The following is a 7,243-nucleotide window of genomic DNA, read 5'->3' on the forward strand; positions in this document are numbered from 1 at the left end:
CTTCAGGTCTGGGCTCACACCGCCTTCAGCGACTCCCTCCCCTGCTTATGTCCTCCCCTGCTTATGTCCTCCCCTTGGCCCTCATCAGAAAGCCCGTGACTTTTACGTATTAGTCTCGCAGGTGGCTTCTGGCACCGGGAACACAAGCCCCGTGAGGACAGGCCGTTCTACTTTTCACTCCAGCGCCGGCCAGCCTGAATGGATGACTGCGCGCGCTGGGAAGCCAGGACCCCAGGGGCAGGAGGTCCCCGGTAAGCGGAACAAAGCGCAGCCAAACCCGCCCGGCGGCTGAGCGAACCGCCCGCAAGGTCACGTCCCGGGCGCGCCAGCCGGAAGGAGGCCCTGAGTGGGGCGGGAGAAGCAGGGTGTCCAGGCCAGGCCTTTAGCTCCAGCCGTAGGCTCAAGGCGGGGACGGGGACGGGGGCGGGGGCGGGGGCGGCCTGGTGGGAGCAGCCTTGCACTTCCGCTCCCCACCGGCTTATTCATATTCATAAGGCTGGTGGGGGCGGGGCTGGCTCCTCCGCGGTGCCCCGCCCCCGGGATCCCGCCCCAGCTGAGGCTCGGGCCCCAGTGGGGCGCCCCCGGCTTCCGCCTTGGGGAGGGAGTTTCCACTTGGTAAAGACTCAAAAATGTGTCGCGCCCGCTCCTCCACCCCTTCGTCGCTGCCCAGTGGGGAGAGTCTCCTCCCTCAGAAAGCAGGAGGGGCGGAACACGCAGGGACGGCTTCTCCCTCGCAGGCAGGTTCGTAGGGACGGGGGACTGGCCCAGGCGATTGAATCGAGTTCTAATTTCCTGAGCGCTTATTCTGTGTCAAGCATGGTGGGCTTTATATTAACTATCTCTTATAAACCTTCCCAACAATACGACTGAAGTATGTACAATAATATACCTAGAGGCTTAGAACAGTTCAGTGACTTAACCATGATCACACAGTTGAACTCAGATCTTTTTTTCTTGAGACACGGTCTCGGTATGTAACTCAGAGTGGCCTTGAATTCAATAGGTAACCCAGGCTGGCCTCGAACTCGTGGATCCTCCTGCCTCAGCCTCCCGAGTTCTGGGATTATATAGTGTCCCACCATGCCCAGCAGCCTCAGCTTTTTCTGAGGGGGGCTGGTGCTAGTCCTCCACCACACTTAAAGAAATTGGGCTTACTTAAGGCCCTTGAATCTTGCTGGGTGTGGCTGGGATGAGGAGAAGCTACATACCAGGGAAAACCAAAACATTAAGGCAGGACAGGCTGGGTAGTGCAAAATGCCGCCCCCCCCCCCCCCCCCGCAGACAATTTAATCCAACTCAAGCCCTTCCATTCGCCAGCCCTCTTTGACTACACTGTTTGGGTGTCCACGAAGTCCTCCTGAAGAAGCCCAGAGACTTTTCTAAGGGCAGCACAGCCAGGATGGGGATGTCACTCTCTCCAACCCTGGAAACCCCAATCCCTGACTTGGCGTCTGGGGTCCAGTCTCTAGACTTCTAAAAGCTGAGCATGTCAGGCTCCCTAGAACCAGTGTCTTGGGGTCAGGTGAGACCCAAAACCCGCAAGCCTCAGCCAGGCCCCTGTGTGCAGCTGCTGCTGCATGGTGTATGCCAGGCTCAGCATGGTCCTTGCTTCTGGAAGCCCTCCTTTCTCCCTGGAGCAGGGCCAAAGGAGCAGCCAGGGCCACTTCCCAGAATAAACACCTGACCCCATAGACAGCCCCAGTCCTGTAGGCTCGGCAGGCCAGTGCCAACCAACAGAGAGGCACTGACTAGCCATCACTTCAAGGTTAACCAGTTATCCTGATCTCAATTTTTTTTTTCTGAGACAGGGTCTCATATGTAGTTCAGGCTGGCCTTAACTCAGAATGTACTCTAGGCTGGCCTGGAACTCGGGGCTATCCTCCTGCCTCAGCCTCCGGAATGCTTGGATTACAGGTGTGCCACCATGCCCAGCTTCATCCTGACCTCTTGTGTCTCCATCCCTTCCTTGCACCTAGGCCCTGCTCACCTTGAATTGCAGCTTTATTAATAATAATAATAGCTACTACAGTAGACCCTCAAGTTACAACTGACCTGACATATGAACAACTTGGGTTCTTTAGGTTAATGGAAGATTCATCTGCCTCTTGTTATCTATAGCATGTACCCAGGTAAACAACCAGATCTCAGCTGTATTGACTTACAACCAACTTGAGTTACAACCATCACCTGGGAACCTATCGAGTTTGTAAGTCAAGGGTCCACTGTTATTTGCCTCTTTATCCATATCAGGAAAAGGCTGGTGAAAGCCTTTTCTTCTGCTTCCCTTACTGGGGATTGAACTAAGGGAGCACTGAGCTACATCCCTAGCCCTTTTTAAAATTTCATTTTGGGACAGAGACTTGCTAAATTGCCCAGGTTAGTCTTGAACTTTTGATTCTCCTGCTCAGCTTCCCAAGTGCTGGGATTATATGCATACCCATTGCACCTGGCTGGTGGTGAAAGTCTATTCTATGTACTTTGTGCAAAGCCTCACATAGTCCCCATGATAGGCGCCATGAAGACCTTCATTTTACAGGGAGATTAAATTAAGGCTCAGAAAGGTCAAAGCACCTCATCAAGGTCAAAGGTCAAATGTCAAGACTTGCCACTGGTTATCCATTCTGGTTCCTACCATCTCTCCTATGTCTGCAACATAGGCCTACGGGTCATTTCTTCATTCTTTTTTTTCCTTTGGTACTGGGGATCGAACTCAGGACCCTGTGCTTGTGAGGCAGGCAGTGGCACCACTGAGAGCTAAATCTCCGGCCCCTAACTAAGGTTCATTTCTTTATGGTGTCATATCTTTCACACTCTGCTCAGGTTCCAAAATGATAAGAATTGCCTCAAAACCTCTGATTTCCTGCTGGCCTTAATACAGTGTGTGTTAATGTAAAGCCATTTACTAAGCTGCTATATTGTCCAGATGTCCACCTGGCAGTGCACATACGTGTGATGAGTGAATGGCACCCCCTCTAAGTACTGACAAGTAATCGCTTCTTGGCTTTTTGGCTAAGATCAAGTGTAGGTACTGACAAGTGAAGGGGCCCCACTAAACCTAGAAGTCTCTTTAAAGGCATGAGTGGAGCCAGATGTAGTGGTTCATGGCCAGCAATAAGGAGGCTGAGGCAGGAAGACAATAAAATCAAGTTCAGCCTGAGCTACATAGGGAGTTCAAGGGCCGGGGATTTAGCTCAGCGGTTCTGGCACCTGCCTCACAAGCGCAAGGTCCCAAGTTCAATCCCCAGTACCAAAAAAAAAAAAAAAATACACTACATAGGGAGTTCAAGGCCAGACTACATAGTGAGATCCTATCTCAAAAAAACAAAAACAAACAGGGCTGGGGGTTTAGCTCAGTGGCACTGTGCCTGCCTTGCAAGCCCAAGGTCCTGAGTTTGATCCCCGGTACCAAAAAAACCCCCCAAAAAACAACAACAACAAACCAAAAACAAACAAAAATCACACACACAGTAGGCCTTCAATAAATGTTGAACACTAAGGTTTAATTTGCATTTCTTGAATGAATGGAAACAGGACATGTTCAGTGTTTTTCGGTGAAAGATTAGGGTACCAAATTCAGCCTCCAAATATGTCAGCAATATGTAGGAAGCATTTATTGTATGCTAGGCTCTGTGCAGGACCCTGCAGGGTGAGTGACAGAGCAGCCAATATCTCTGAGTACGCTTTTTGGACTTTTTTGGTGCTGAGTCCAGGACTTCACACTTGCTAGGCAAGTGCTGTACCACTGAGCTACATCCCCAACTCCTTCCTGAGTCCTACTCTTTGGAGAACTCACAGTCTAGTACTGGAAACCATGTTCCCAAGACTTCTTAGTTTTAGGACATAGGAGTGATGAGAGCTCAAAAGACTCTTGGAGAGAAGAACCCCAGGGAGAAGGTAGGGAGGGAAGGCATTCTTCCTTGCTCACCTTTCACTACGAAGAACCCCAAGAAAACAGCTCAGAGCCTAACCCTCTTTGGTGTTCCCCACTTTGCCAGTTATCTGGTACCCCAGAGAAACAGTGAGTTTGAGTATACACTTTGGAATCAGTCCTCTGAGATTACAATCTGGAGTATACCTCTTCTAGTTTGTTTTGGTTTGCTTTTTGGTTGAGATAAGGTTTCGCTACGTAGTACAGGATGGTCCTGAACTCACTATGTAGTCTAGGCTGGCTTCAAACTCATGGCAAGCCTCCTGTCTCAGTCTTCCGAGTGCTAGGATTACAGGTGTGTGCCACCATGCCCAGCTCTTCTAGTTTGTAAAACCTTATGTTAATTCCTTTGTGCCTCAGTTTCCACCTCTGTGGAATGGGAATAATAAAAGGACCCAAGGTTATTGGGAATATAATGAAAATGTCTAGTAACAGCCTGGTGTGGTGGCATATAATTGTAATCTCAACACTCTGGAAGGCTGAGGCAAGAGGATCACTGTGAGTTTGAAGCCAGCCTGGGCTACATAGTAAGTTCAAGACCAGCCTGAACCACATACTGAAACCCTGTCTCAATCAATAAAAATTTAAGAAGGGATGGGGACGTAGCTCAGTGTGAAGTTTAATCACCAGTCTGCCCTTTCAAAAAGGGGGTGGGGTGATGGCGCATGCCTGTAATCCCAGCACTTGGGAGGCTGAGGCAGGATGATCACATCAAGTTGGAGGCCAGTCTGGGCTACATAATGAGACTTTGTCTCAAAAAAAAAAGAAAGGTGGTGAGGGGAACTAGGGCTGTAACTCAGTTTGAGGGGCCTGGGTTTAATCCCCAGTACTGCAAGAAAAAAAATGTCTGGTAGAAGAACTGGTCTGGCTGAGGGTTGGGGGTTTCTGGTTGGGTCAGCTCCACACATTACAGAGTTTTTCTCATCACTCTTGTTAGTTTTGTGGGAGCCGAGCAGCCAAATTTAGGGGTTTTCTGGAGGCTAAAGGAACATAAACTGGGTCTTGGGCTGGACTTGACATCTAGAAGTGATTGCCAACCTCAATCTTTACAACTACCTCAGAAATGAAGGCACTACCATTCACTGTGCAATGCAGGATCCAGAGGTAGTGAGGATCCTAGAGTTCTTCTTGGAGCAACATGCTGAAAAAATGAACTCCGAGAATGGCCCTCCAGGGATTCTTTTTTTTTTTTTTTTTTTTTTTGAGACAGGGTCTCTCTTAGTAGTCCATGCCTGTCCTGAGACTTCCTATGTAACCCAGGCTGGCCTCGAACTCATGATCTTCCTGCCTCGTCTGGGATTACAAGTGTGTGGCACTATTCCTGGCTCAGGTTTCAGTTTTTCAGTTTCTTTCTTTTTTTGTACGGGGGATCGAACTCAGGACCTTCAGCTTGAGAGGCAGGCGCGGCGCCACTGAACTAAATCCCCAGCCCAAGTTTCAGTTTCTTATAGAAAAGTTTCCCTCAGCTGGGGTTGTTGGCGCTTTTGTGTTTTTGTTTATTTTTTTGTACCAGGGATCGAACTCAGGACCTCTCGCTTGCTAGGCAGGTGCTGTGCCGCTGAGCTACACCCGCCGCGTGTTGGCCCTTTGTGTTCACCACTACATAATGCCCGTCATCCTGCAAGCTTTTTCCTGGCGCTGGGCATTGAACCACATGCTCAGCATGTGCTCTACCACTGAACTACACCCTCAGTCCCTCGGTTAGTATTTTTGCTAACAGATTTAAACTAGCCAGTCACCTAGGTACCTTTTCACGAATGCACTTGGATTCTCCCCTGCTGCAGCTCTTTAGGCTGAGCGTATCTGCTGCAGGGCTGAATCGAAGCGATTCCCAACGCCAGGAGGGGGCGCTCTCTGACCTTCAGCCTCCACTCCTTCCGACGCCAGTCTACTCGGCTGACCCAGAGTCGGCCCTTAACAGCCTCCTCCTGGCAGTTTTAGGTCCCGAAGCTGCGCCCCCACTCGCCCTGGACCCATCTGCCGACTAATGTTTAACCCAGCCACACTCCACATTATTCACACTCAGAAAACCGGCGTTGGGAGGTCACCGCCAAATAGCCCCCAAAAGACCTTTGCTCCAGATAAACTTCTTCAATTTCTTTCCCGTATCAACCAACAGATCATAAGTGTACCTACTACGTGTCTTATGCGTTCATCATATCATGAACACCTATTATGTGGCGACCTGGACGCCAGGTCAGATGCATATGCTAAGCGCTGTGCCCGTACTGGGGATGCCGTGTAACCAAGACCCACGTGCTTCAGGCTCTGGCGGCATAACATTAATTACAAGAACGAAGAGGAAATTTTAACCGGAATCCGACAGTTCACCTATAAGGAATGCTGACTCTAAAGTGCCTTTTCTTCTAGGCTTCTCAAGGCTACCTGGAAAGGAGTTGACCAGCAGCAAGAGAGCTGGTTTTGAGCCACGATTTGCCACCAGACAGCAGAGCCAGACAGCAGAGCAGCAAGAAGACATTGGGCGGGGGCTGAGGATTAGCCCAAACAAAACACCAAAGAACGCAAATCTGAGGTTCAGCACGAGGAGGGAGAATACAGCTCGGCCCCTGGGTGTGGGCTTTCTCTTTCGCGTGTGTTCATTCGTTGCACTTACTAACCTCGAGCAAGCGCTGGGCGCGGAGGGTCCAGGCGAAATCGAGGACCCCCGTGGTGCTCAGTTTTGGGGGGCGGGGGCTGGTGGTCCCAGCTGCTGACACCAAGACAGTGGAAGCTCAGGTTACACCAAGCCAGGTCTCATGCTTATTCCATTTTAATGGAAACTGAGACCAAGGGCAAGGCTGGGATTAGCCCGGCGTTGCAGGGGGGCGAAGGGCCGAGCCCGATCTTGAACGGATGGCACGCCCGGAATCGGGAGAGGCCTCCTCCCGCGTGATCATGCACCTGGGCTGGGCGAGGAAATCAGGGCCTGGAGGAGAAGCATTCCGGCCGCCATCCCGCTGCCCGGGGCCGCGGGGGGCCTGGCCAAGGTGACCCTGCGGGAGGAGGAGAGGGTCCCCGCCCTCTCGGCCGAGGCAACCTCCTCCATCTTCCCCGTCGGCTGGGCTTCTCCTCAGGCCCCGAGCGCCTCCCCCCCACCCCGGGCTACCCCGAGAGCGGGACATTTCGGGCTCTTGTCCGCCCCCCCCCAGGCCACCTCGGGCCATGTCCTAGCTCTGCCCTCCGGCCCGGGGAAGAGTCGAGGGGGGGCCGAGGAGGAGGCGCTCGTCCCGGTCCGGGCTCCTTCCCCCCCCCCCGCCCCGCCCTGCCTCCCGGTGCCCGCTCCCGCGGCCGTCCTCCCTTCCTCCTCGCCCTCCC

The 7,243-nt window shown here is 52.0% G+C and overlaps 2 protein-coding genes across 3 annotated transcripts in view; both read right to left on the reverse strand.

Moving 5' to 3' along the window:
- Tfap4 (transcription factor AP-4) overlaps positions 1-6,635 on the reverse strand; it is a 56,765-nt gene extending 50,130 nt beyond the window's left edge. Inside the window, exon 1 of the mRNA XM_004864773.4 lies at positions 6,547-6,635. The gene's annotated coding sequence lies outside the window, so the exon portion shown is untranslated. The remainder of the gene's footprint in view (positions 1-6,546) is intronic.
- The window catches only part of Coro7 (coronin 7), a 100,593-nt gene continuing 96,829 nt past the window's right edge, over positions 3,480-7,243 (reverse strand). For both annotated transcript variants that reach the window (XR_015447875.1, XR_015447874.1), the window contains one exon: positions 3,480-6,635. The gene's annotated coding sequence lies outside the window, so the exon portion shown is untranslated. The remainder of the gene's footprint in view (positions 6,636-7,243) is intronic.

The sequence above is a fragment of the Heterocephalus glaber genome, unplaced genomic scaffold (assembly GCF_053883595.1).
Source record: "Heterocephalus glaber isolate CG9 unplaced genomic scaffold, H.glaber_assembly_v1.0 deba00001781, whole genome shotgun sequence".
NCBI lineage: Eukaryota > Metazoa > Chordata > Mammalia > Rodentia > Bathyergidae > Heterocephalus > Heterocephalus glaber.